We start from the raw sequence: 12088 nt of genomic DNA, 5'->3' as shown, positions 1-12088 counted from the left end.
AAAAAACACCAAAAAACTGAGCTGTGACAATTGTTCAATAAACATGCACCATTACAAGCATGTGAATTGCAGCCTCAAGACTAGAAAAAAACCAAGGAGAAAATTGTAGAAAAAATACCCTGACTATAAATAAATAAATTGCAAGTGCTTAATAAACAGGGTACTTAGTATATACATTTTTGCAAAAAGGTAAGAAGCTGTCTCACCTCGTCACGGTGTACCCATCTGAGACAGTCCCTAACCTACTAAAGTTAAAAGCATATTCTGTACCTGACTTGTGTCATGTCAAAACTTCAATATGGATGGTAAAGTGGTTAGCTGGGTCCCAGATTAAATACACAGCAAAAAGTGAGAAGCAGGTAATTGTTCAGCCTCAGTATCAGGAGGGCTGCACCCCCAACTTGCATTAAAGCAAGATAACAGACAAAAAACACCAAAAAACTGAGCTGTGACAATTGTTCAATAAACATGCACCATTACAAGCATGTGAATTGCAGCCTCAAGACTAGAAAAAAACCAAGGAGAAAATTGTAGAAAAAATACCCTGACTATAAATAAATAAATTGCAAGTGCTTAATAAACAGGGTACTTAGTATATACATTTTTGCAAAAAGGTAAGAAGCTGTCTCACCTCGTCACGGTGTACCCATCTGAGACAGTCCCTAACCTACTAAAGTTAAAAACATATTCTGTACCTGACTTGTGTCATGTCAAAACTTCATTATGGATGGTAAAGTGGTTAGCTGGGTCCCAGATTAAATACACAGCAAAAAGTGAGAAGCAGGTAATTGTTCAGCCTCAGTATCAGGAGGGCTGCACCCCCAACTTGCATTAAAGCAAGATAACAGACAAAAAACACCAAAAAACTGAGCTGTGACAATTGTTCAATAAACATGCACCATTACAAGCATGTGAATTGCAGCCTCAAGACTAGAAAAAAACCAAGGAGAAAATTGTAGAAAAAATACCCTGACTATAAATAAATAAATTGCAAGTGCTTAATAAACAGGGTACTTAGTATATACATTTTTGCAAAAAGGTAAGAAGCTGTCTCACCTCGTCACGGTGTACCCATCTGAGACAGTCCCTAACCTACTAAAGTTAAAAACATATTCTGTACCTGACTTGTGTCATGTCAAAACTTCAATATGGATGGTAAAGTGGTTAGCTGGGTCCCAGATTAAATACACAGCAAAAAGTGAGAAGCAGGTAATTGTTCAGCCTCAGTATCAGGAGGGCTGCACCCCCAACTTGCATTAAAGCAAGATAACAGACAAAAAACACCAAAAAACTGAGCTGTGACAATTGTTCAATAAACATGCACCATTACAAGCATGTGAATTGCAGCCTCAAGACTAGAAAAAAACCAAGGAGAAAATTGTAGAAAAAATACCCTGACTATAAATAAATAAATTGCAAGTGCTTAATAAACAGGGTACTTAGTATATACATTTTTGCAAAAAGGTAAGAAGCTGTCTCACCTCGTCACGGTGTACCCATCTGAGACAGTCCCTAACCTACTAAAGTTAAAAACATATTCTGTACCTGACTTGTGTCATGTCAAAACTTCAATATGGATGGTAAAGTGGTTAGCTGGGTCCCAGATTAAATACACAGCAAAAAGTGAGAAGCAGGTAATTGTTCAGCCTCAGTATCAGGAGGGCTGCACCCCCAACTTGCATTAAAGCAAGATAACAGACAAAAAACACCAAAAAACTGAGCTGTGTCTAGGCCTTGATTCCACTTGCGTTTTGCATGGATGAGTGCGATCCAATAAAACATCGGATTGCACTCGCACCAGTGCAAAACTATGGGGCAATGTCCATCTGCGATTGATTTCTCATGCCATATTGGCATGAGAAATGAATCACAGCACGCTGAATTTGGCAGCGAGTCTTGGCTCACGCACCCATACAAGTCTATAGGTGCATGTGAAACATCGCACTGCACTCGCATGTCATCCGACTGCAGTGCGATGTACGCAGAGACAGGTAGTGGAGGAGAAGGATAAAGTGCTCCCTTCCTCTTTGTCATATCTGTGATCTGATCGCAAGATCAGATCACAGTCGCATGACCCCTGGCTCACTCTCACAGCAGAGCCTGAGCCGAATGTCAGAGGCTGAGCCGAAGCTATGCACAAGTGGAACCGAAGACAATGCCTTTGCACCGGGTTGACAAATATGTGGAAATTTTGATTCATACCCACCCAGCAGCCTGTTCCCTTTTTCCCCCTTCCCCTTGTACAGATATGTGTAGCTGTGTGATCAATTCTGAATTTGTTTGTGAGTTTGAGGTCTGAGCCTGAATTAACTTTTGCTACTTTTCTTTTTTTTTTTAGTCTATTTTTATGTTTTGGGGTTTAACACCTGGCATCTGTAATACTGGACAGAGAATGTTTTCGGTTATGTATTGAATCACACTAGTTTTGTGGCTAACTGAGGCCCAGAGATGTGATATCCCCTTGGATGACACAAGGGCTGAGTCTAATAATGAGAGTTACATAGCAAAATTAAGCATTCTCTCTATCTAGTTTGGGGATCCCCAGTCTTGACGCGAGTTTTTCACCTCCAAAACTAAAAATTAAACCATTTATACATTAATATAGGATGCATAATCACTATAAAAATCATAACTGTAGTGTAAGTTTTGCTTATTCAATTAACATACATATAGGTTTATTGGCTATGTATAGAAGGGTCCTCGGACACACTTAGCATGGCCAAGAGCTCAGTTTACCATTTTGTCCCATTAATTACAATCCTTCTAATCTCCCCTTATGTTATTGTCAACACTTTGAAGCACAGTCTGAATTAAATCCCCAGCCCTGCGCACACTGACACTTGAGAAGAAGAACGTAAATACTGTTAACCCTCCTCTGTCAGCAGCGGCCACGCTGCACAGGATCACACAAGAGCAGACAATTGTTAGGGTACCTGGTGCAGTGCGAAGTTCCCTACTGGATGCCTCTTCATGGCCTTACCCATGTAAACTTCACATGGAGACTAGAGGCTGGAATGAAGCAATGATGCTGGAATGGAAGTGATAGTTTTGTTTTGGACAAATGATACCAAGCGTTTGGTCTGGATACCAAGTAAGCAATGCTATGAAGATGTCTTCATAAGGTCACACTGGTTCAACTCCCAGGATTATAGCGTGAGGTTGCGTAATGTACTTCAGAACGGTCTTCATTCCAGGTCCCTAGTAGTGGATCCAGTGGAATGGCCATTTCTCAAAGTGTCCGAAAACCTGTTTTTCAACGTGACAAAGGAAGTGTGCATGTTGCTGGTGCTACTGTAAACAACCAGCATGGCTTACACATGCTAACATGGCATGTGGAGTCTCTGGACTTGTCTCCCATCAAATATATTTGTGATGTTATTGCTCGGCAATTGCAACAAAAGCTGTTAGAAGCAGGGGCGTAACGATTGGAGTCACAGAGGTTACAAACAGAACTTGGCCTCTGCAGGGGGGGGGGGGGGAGGACCCGCTGATGCCAATGCCCATTTCACCTAGATGTGGGTCCTCAGATGCACATTCAGCTGAAATGTATTGTGGCACAGAGAGAGACTTGCCAGCTCCCTGCGCTGCAATATATTCTGTCGGCTAATCAGAGCCTGGCAGCTAACATTGGCTTGCCAGTCAAAAGGGGTGCATGGCACTGACTATGTGCTGTCATAATCAGCATGCTGAAGTCAGCTGCTGATGTCTGTGCCAGCTATAGAAGAAGACGATGCATGTCGTGTGAGTGGGCTAAGGTAAGAATAATCAATTGTTTATTTTTAAATGTGTTTGAATGTGAATGGAGGACATTATAACTTGATGGAGGCCCAGGATGGCAGACATTGTATCAGGAAATGGCCCAAGATAGGAGACATTGTTATATGATGGGGCCCAGGATCTGAGCATTAATCCTGGAAGGGCCAATAACAGGGGACATTATTACTGGAAGGGGCCCTTGGATTACCGGATAGCAAATACTATGTGAAGAAGACAGGAGAGCCACATTATGACTGGAAAGGGTCCAGGATGAAAGACACTATGACAGTAATGGGCCAGCATGGGTGACATTATTACTCAAAGGAGTCCAGGCAGGGGGACATTATAATTGGAAGGAGGCAAGGATGGAGGACATTATATCTACAGAGAACTCAAGATGGGTGACATTATTAAATAAAGGACTAAGGACATTATTACTAGATAAGCCAAGAGGAGTGCATTATCACTGGAAAGGGCCCAGGATGAAGGATATTATTACTGGAAGCGGCCCAGGATGGAGGACACTTTTACAGGAAGGGGCCAGGACAAAGGACATTATTACAGGAAGGGGCCAGGACAATGGATATTATTACATGGGGGGTGAGGGGGGAGAACATGCATGTCTTTATAAGATCTAGAACGATAGAAGGGCCTATACATGTGATCAACATATGGATGGAGATGCAAGTCCAAATTCTGCACTGGGGCCCATCAAACTCTAGTTATGCCACTGGCTAGCAGTAAAAAGTAAATGACTAATAACATAAAATTAGCTATAAGTGAAAGCTAATAAAGCTGAATCAATCCTAATGAAGAAAAATAAATGCATTAAATAAAATGCCACCAACTACTGTAGAATTGATAATAAGAAAAAAAGTACAAGGTCAATAGTAAACTATTCTATGGTATTATAGCTACAAACTAAGACAATGACAAGTATAAGGCCTAAAATTCAATATTTATTTCACAAATTAAAATTAGGATAAAATTACATAACAGTAATATTATGGTGAGATAGGTATGGGGTGCGGATGGAGTCAAAGTGAATTTGCTTTACATGAGGTATAAAGTTACATGTGCTGTAAGTGTCAACGTGCTTAGATGTAAACAAAACATATATATTTTTTAATAAATCTGCATTGAAATATTCCCATGCTTGTTTACAATAAAAAATTAAATATGCTAAAAGTGCTTGCATGCTTAGAAATAAGTAATTAATGAATAAATTAATAAATATATACACAGTATGTAAGCAGATTTCTACATGTTCTGTTATAGTGCAGATAACCAAGGTGTAAGTATGCCAAAATCAAAGTTATGCAGAAGGCTCTAACTTGAATATGAGTATATAGCACATAAAAATACTTCCTGCATATGGTTGTTTTAATTGCCCTAATTTAACCCCTTAAGGACGAAGCCAGTTTTGTACTTAATGCCCAGATAATTTTTTGCAATTCTGACCAGTGTCATTTTATGAGGTTATAACTCTGGAACGCTTCAACGGATTCCGGTGATTCTGACAATGATTTTTCGTCACATATTGTACTTCATGATAGTTATAAATTTAGAACGATATTTTTTGCTTTTATTTGTGAAAAAATCAGAAATTTGATGAAAATTTTGCAATTTTCAAACTTTTAATTTTTATGCCCATAAACCAGAGAGTTATGTCACACAAAATAGTTAATAAATAACATTTCCCACATGTCTACTTTACATTAGCACAATTTCTGAAACAAAATTTTTTGGGGTTAGGAAGGTAGAAGGGGTCAAAGTTCATCAGCAATTTCCCATTTTTTCAACAAAATTCACAAAACCATTTTTTTAGAGACCACATCACATTTGAAGTGACTTTGAGAGGCCTAGGTGACAGAAAATACCCAAAAGTGACATCATTCTAAAAACTGCTCCTCTCAAAGTACTCAAAACCACATCCAAGAAGTTTATTAACCTTTCAGGTACTTCACAGGAACTAAAGCAATGTGGAATGAAAAAAAGCAAAAAATAAAATTTTACCTAAAATGTTGCTCTACCCCAAATGTTTTTACTTTTAGAAGAAAAAACACAACAAATTTGACCCCAAAACTTGTTATCCACTTTCTTATGAATGCGCCAATACCCCACATGTGGTCAGAAACCTTTGTTTGGAGAAATGGGAGGGCTCGGAACAGAAGGCGCAATATTTGAATTTTGGAAAGCAAATTTGGCTGAAATAGATTGCGGGCACCATGTTGCATTTACATGTCCACCAAGGTACCTAAACAGCAGAAACCCCTCACAAGTGATGCCATTTTGGAAACTAGACCTCTCAAGGCTTCTATCTAGGGGTATAGTGAGCATTTTGGACCCACAGGTACTTCACAGATTTTGATAACGTTACGTTGTCATATTGAAAATTTTCTTTTTTTTCTCAAAAATGTTGCTTTAGCATCAATTTTCTCACTTTTTCAAGAGGTAATTCCAAAAATTTGACCCCAATGTTTGTTGCCCACTTTTTTATGAGCGCGGTGATACCTGACATGTGGTCTGAAACCTTTGTTTGGAGAAATGGGAGGGCTTGGAACGGAAGGAGCAATATTTGAATTTTGGAAAGGAAATTTGGCTGAAAAAGATTGCGGGCACCATGTCGCATTTGAAGGACCCCCAAGGTACGTAAACAGCAAAAAAACCCTACAAGTGACCCCATATTGGAAACTAGGCCCCTCAAGGAATGTATCTAGATGTTTGGTGAGTACCCTGAACCCCCAGGTGTTTCACAGAAGTTTATAATGTTGAGCCATGAAAATAAAAAAATAAATTTTTTCCACAAAATTGTTACTTCAACCAGGTAGCTTTTTTTCACAAGGGTAACAGGAAAAAAATCACCATGAAATTTATTGTGCAATTTCTCCTGAGTTTGGTGATATCTTGTATGGGGTGGAAATCAACTGTTTGGACACACGACAGGGCTCGGAAGAGAAGGAGTGCCATTTGACTGCAAAATTGGCTGGAATCAATAGCGGATGCCATGTTGCATTAGGAGAGCCCCTGAGGTGCCTAAACAGTGGAGGTCCCCCACAAGTGACCCCATTCTGGAAAATAGACCCCTCAAGGAATTTATCTAGATGTTTGGTGAGTACCCTGAACCCCCAGGTGCTTCACAGAAGTTTATAATGTTGAGCTGTGAAAATTAAAAAAATACATTTTTACCACTAAATTGTTACTTCAACCAGACAGCTTTTTTTTTTTATCAAGCATAAAAGGGAAAAAAACCAGCATAAAATTTATTGTGCAATTTCTCCTGAGTATGCTGATAACTTATGTGTGGTGGAAATAAACTGTTTGGGTGCACGGCAGGGCTCGGAAGGGAAGTAGCGCCATTTGACTGCACAATTGGCTGGAATCATTAGCGGACGCTATGTCGCATTTGGAAAGCCCCTAAAGTGCTTAAACAGTGGAGCTCCCCCACACTGACCCCATTCTGGAAACAAGACACCTCAAGGCTTTTATCTAGGTGTATAGTGAGCATTTTGAATCCACGAGTACTTCACAGAATTTGATAAGCTTAGGTTGCCATATTAAAAATTTTCATTTTTTTCAGAAAAATGTTGATTTAGCATCACATTTAATAATAATAATAATAATAATAATAATAATAATAATAATAATAATAATTAACATTTCTCACTTTTTCAAGATGCAACAACAAATCTTGGGCCCCACAGGTTGTTATCCAATTTCTTTTGACTGCAGGGATACTCCACATGTGGTCAAAAACCTCTGCTTGGATAAATGAGAGGGCTTGGAATGGAAGGAGCAGCATTTGAATTTTGGAAAAGTTGAAATAAATTGCACGCACTATGTCACATTAGCAGGACCCCTTGCGTACCTATAAAGCAGAAACCCCACACAAGTGACCCCATTTTGGAAACTAGACACCTCAAGGATTTTATTCAGGAGTATAGTAAGCATTTTGATTCCACAGGTACTTCACAAAAATGTTGCTGTAGCAACAAATTTCTCACTGTTAGGCTATGTGGCCATGATCCAGCGACACGGCGTCTAGTACACAGTGTCAGCCTTCCTGCAGAGATGTGAGTGTTGTCCACAGGAAAATGCAGCTGCCCATGCCCACGATTTGGGTTCAGGCTGCTGTGGACTTTATCTCTATTCTACCTGCAGAGAACACTCTTGTCTCCGCAGCATAAATTGACATGCTGAGGCTCGGGAAGCTGCACCACAGGTCGGTTTATGCTGCGGAGAAAAGAAGCACAGTGTGCATGGGATTTCTAAAAATCCTTCCACTGTGCTTCTACTGCACAAAGCAGCATTATGGATGCAGGGAAAACACTCTGCGCCCAAAACGATGCAAACCCTGATTGTGGGCACACAGCCTAAAATGCTACAATGGAGTAATGGATAGATGTAAAACATATAACATCCCACCCCCTGCATATTCTAAGCTGGCGCCCTTTAGTGACTTTCATGTGGCACTAAAGGGTGCCTAGCCTTGTATTTAGCCAAAAAAAAATTAAAATAAATGACTTGGGGCCCCCCTATTTTTTAATAGCCAGCTAGGGTAAAGCAGACAGCTGTAGCCTGCAAACCACAGCTGACAGCTTCACCTTGGCTGGTGATCAATTTGGAGGGCTCCTCAAGCTGTTTTTTTTTAAATTTTTTATAAATACATAATTAAAAAACAAATAAACGTGGGGTCCCCCCATATTAGATCACCAGCCAAGGTGAAGCTGACAGCTGGGGTCTGGTATTCTCAGGGTGGGGTGGGAAGAGCCATTTTATTGGACTCTTCCCAGCCTAAAAATAGCAGGCCGCAGTCGACCCAGAAGTGGCGCATCCATTAGATGTGCCAATCCTGGCACTTCGCCCCAACTCATCCCGTTGCCCTGGTGCGGTGGCAAACTGGTTAATATATGGGGTTGATACCACATGTTTAATGTCACCTGGCAACAAGCCCAGCAGTTAGTGATGTTATGGCATCTATCTGATACCAGACATAACTAATTGACAGTAATTAGAAAGAAATTGACAAAAAAAAATTATTTGACAAAACACTCCCCAAAACATTCCCTCTTTCACCAATTTATTGAAAAGAAAAAAAAATCGGGTCCCCTGTAATCTATTTTGGAAGTCCCACAACGATTCTGGACCTTCTAGAATATGGGGGCACGTTCAGGGAACGTATCTTCCATTTTCTAGAAGTGCAGACCCTCTATTTGAGGAGAATGAGTGCAACAAATCTGCACCTACCCTCCCCGGGTCACAGCAGCAGAGTGCCGAGCAGCCAGCACAGCTCACACTGAACACAGGAAGCTGGCTGTCAGCTGTTCTGCACATGTGACCAGCGTGCACTGTGAAGGAGGAGGGATCGCGGTGGATGAAAGCTGTAAAAGGTACGGGGGACACCGGGGAACACTGGGGGGGGAATAGGAGTGACCTGGCAGGGCCTGGGGAGCAGTTTTTTGTCGCATGTGTCATGGCACATGCAACAGAAATCAGAGGAAAAGGGTAAATGCGGGCGACGCGCTGCTGTGCGCGTGGCCATCTTAGATTTTCGGGAGGGGGTTGGGGAAGCACTTTGGCGACACCGGGGGGCCGGGGAGGAGATTTATCTCCCATCTGACATATTTGTTCATGCCAGATGGGAGATAAATAATTTTTTACCGGCGCTGTCATTTACTGTAACGTGATCATCGGTATAAGGTGTATACCAGTGATCACGTGAGCGGGGACCGGAATAAACGGCCTGAATCATGATCTCCAGGGTCTCCGCTACCCCCGGTAGCTGAACTCCAGAGATTTTCTGACGCAGGGGGGCGCTATTCACTTATTTCTGCCTGCCATTTATAAACGGCAGATCAGAATAAGTACCTAATGCTGCCGCCATTTATCTCCGTAAGGCTGTCGTAATGGGGTTAAAGTGCCTGCAAGTTATAATGCTTCTGGGTTGCTACATACATTGCCCCATTTAGTAAAGACTTACATGTGGATTAATAGTAGACTTCCGTCTGGTCTCACAGCACCAATTTATGCTTCATACTGTAATTCCTCAGGATGTGTGTGTGTTGGGTAACTCAGTTGCGGTACTCCACTGAATGGGGTAAAGTTTAAATACAGCCATGGTCATTATGTGAGTAGCCGAAAGAGACGAGCCGGATTCACAGTGCTCTCCCTTATTGTTCCAGTTGTACAAAGCCTGGCTGGACTGTTCCACGTCTCGTGAGGGGAGGCTTGTCAAGATACTTGGCTCCCTGAAGTTGGTCATTGGCCAGAAGTGGAAAATGTTGTTTGTTTTTCCCTCCTCCCAGTTTGTTTTGCTCATGTTGCGCACTCCTGTGCTGGATAGCAGGACTGTGTCCCATGGACTCTGAACCTGTGATCCATGGACTATGCTGTGTCCCATGGACTCTGCAACTGGCCCCATGGCTTTTGCCCTGTCCCCATGGACTATACCCTTTTGCCCCATGCACCGTGAGACTGTGAGACTGCTTGTCAGGCAGTGCTGAGCCATTTACATGGACTGTTCTTCACAAAGAATAGGGGAAAAACTGGAGAACTCAAGGCCTTGTCAGGTCCTGTGGTTTGTAACATTTTAAAGGATCTGCCCAGGGAGAGGAATCAAATGAAACCTGGGCTTCCTGTGATGTGTCTGCAATGTTAAAAGGAATGTGCCCAGGAGAATAGATTCAAATGCATCCTGAGCTCCCAGTGATTTATTGTGCCTTGCTCAGGAAAAGAATGTCCGCATGCGAGCCCTTGAGGACTCTGGGCTCTTGCTGGCCTACGAGCTCTGTGTTTATATGTTGGCTCTAGGGCTATGAGTGTTAAAGTAATAGTAATAGTAGTAATCTTTGTTCTGGGGTCCCAACCATGTGGAACCTGGGTCAGGATATCCCACTTCAGAGACCCAAGCACCTGGTGCTGGTACAAAAAAAAATGTTAAAGTATTGATTAAAATGCTAATGTTTTATGCCATGTGGTATAGTTGTTTTGTGTCCTGCAGGCTTGTCTGGTTGGGCAAAACCAGAGTTAAAGAGGGGAGGAGGGTAAGAGGGTGCTAGACCCCTGTGCCACTGCCCTGAAGACACTGGTCAACATTAAAGTATAATAATGTGAACTGTATTTATGTGTATAATGTATTCCTGCCTAGGGTGTAAGTGTCAAAAATAGCAGTTGCACTCAAGTAGAAGGAAGGAGAAAAACTCCCCAAAGCTGTACAAGGTGAACATTGGAATGTGAAAATGCAATACTGCAAAGAAAACATGAAAAATTTGAAAAAAAATTTGGGGAAGAAAATGAGTTACTTTGCAAATAAAAGTGGCCAAGTTTACTCGAGCCCAATTACCACACCAAGGTATAACTCTCTTCTGGGTCTTAAGGCCGCTTTACACACTACGATTTATCTGACGATATGTCGTCGGGGTCACGGTTTTCGTGACGCACTTCCATCATCGATAGCGACGTCGTTGCGTGTGACACCTACGTGCAACTCTGAACAATCGCAAATAGGGTGAAAATCGTTGATCGTTGAAACCGCGTTCAGTTTCAAAATATTGTTCTTTGTGTGGAACGCAGCAGACATATTGCTACGTTTGACACCCTGCCAACGATGAACAACATCCAAACGACTGCCTTGGTCAAACAATATATCGCTGAACGATGTAGCGTCGGTTGTGAGATGGGTACGTGTGACCGCTACAAAACGACCTATGAGCGATCTCGGCAAATCGTAACAACGATCTGGGCATGTCACATCGCTAACGAGATCGCTAGCGATATCGTTGTGTGTAAAGCAGCCTTTAATCTAAATTTCTGCGTCTTTTTGTGTCATTCCTGACCTCTTTATAAGGGCCAAAGAAGAACCTACAAAAGGAAAATTAAAACACCTGAGGCCACTGGGAGGAGTGCGCAGACAAAGGACATGACTCCATAATAAAAAATACAAGAATTACCAGCACTTCCTAATCTTCTAGTCTGAACTGGTGCAAACTGAACATAGCATACATTATCAAAAATAGCAGTTGCACTCAAGTAGAGGGAAGGAGAAAAATAATGATGTATATGGTGAACATTGGAATGTGAAAATGCATTACTGCAAAGAAAACATGAAAAATTTGAAAAATGTTTTTGGGAAAAAATTAGTTATATTTTTTTCTTTTAAACCAATACTGGCTTTTGGAAAGTCACGACACAAGCAAGCCTTTTTTTCAATTTTTTTTTTTCACCACTTAAATAAAATTAAACTATACAAGTTTGGAATTTACGAAATCATATCAAGCTTCAGAATTATAAGGCCCAGTGAATTTTATGGTAAAATGAACGCTATAAGTAAAAA

This window comes from Anomaloglossus baeobatrachus, chromosome 2, assembly GCF_048569485.1.
Source record: "Anomaloglossus baeobatrachus isolate aAnoBae1 chromosome 2, aAnoBae1.hap1, whole genome shotgun sequence".
Classification (NCBI taxonomy): Eukaryota; Metazoa; Chordata; class Amphibia; order Anura; family Aromobatidae; genus Anomaloglossus; species Anomaloglossus baeobatrachus.
Note: the sequence above shows the minus strand (reverse complement) of the source record.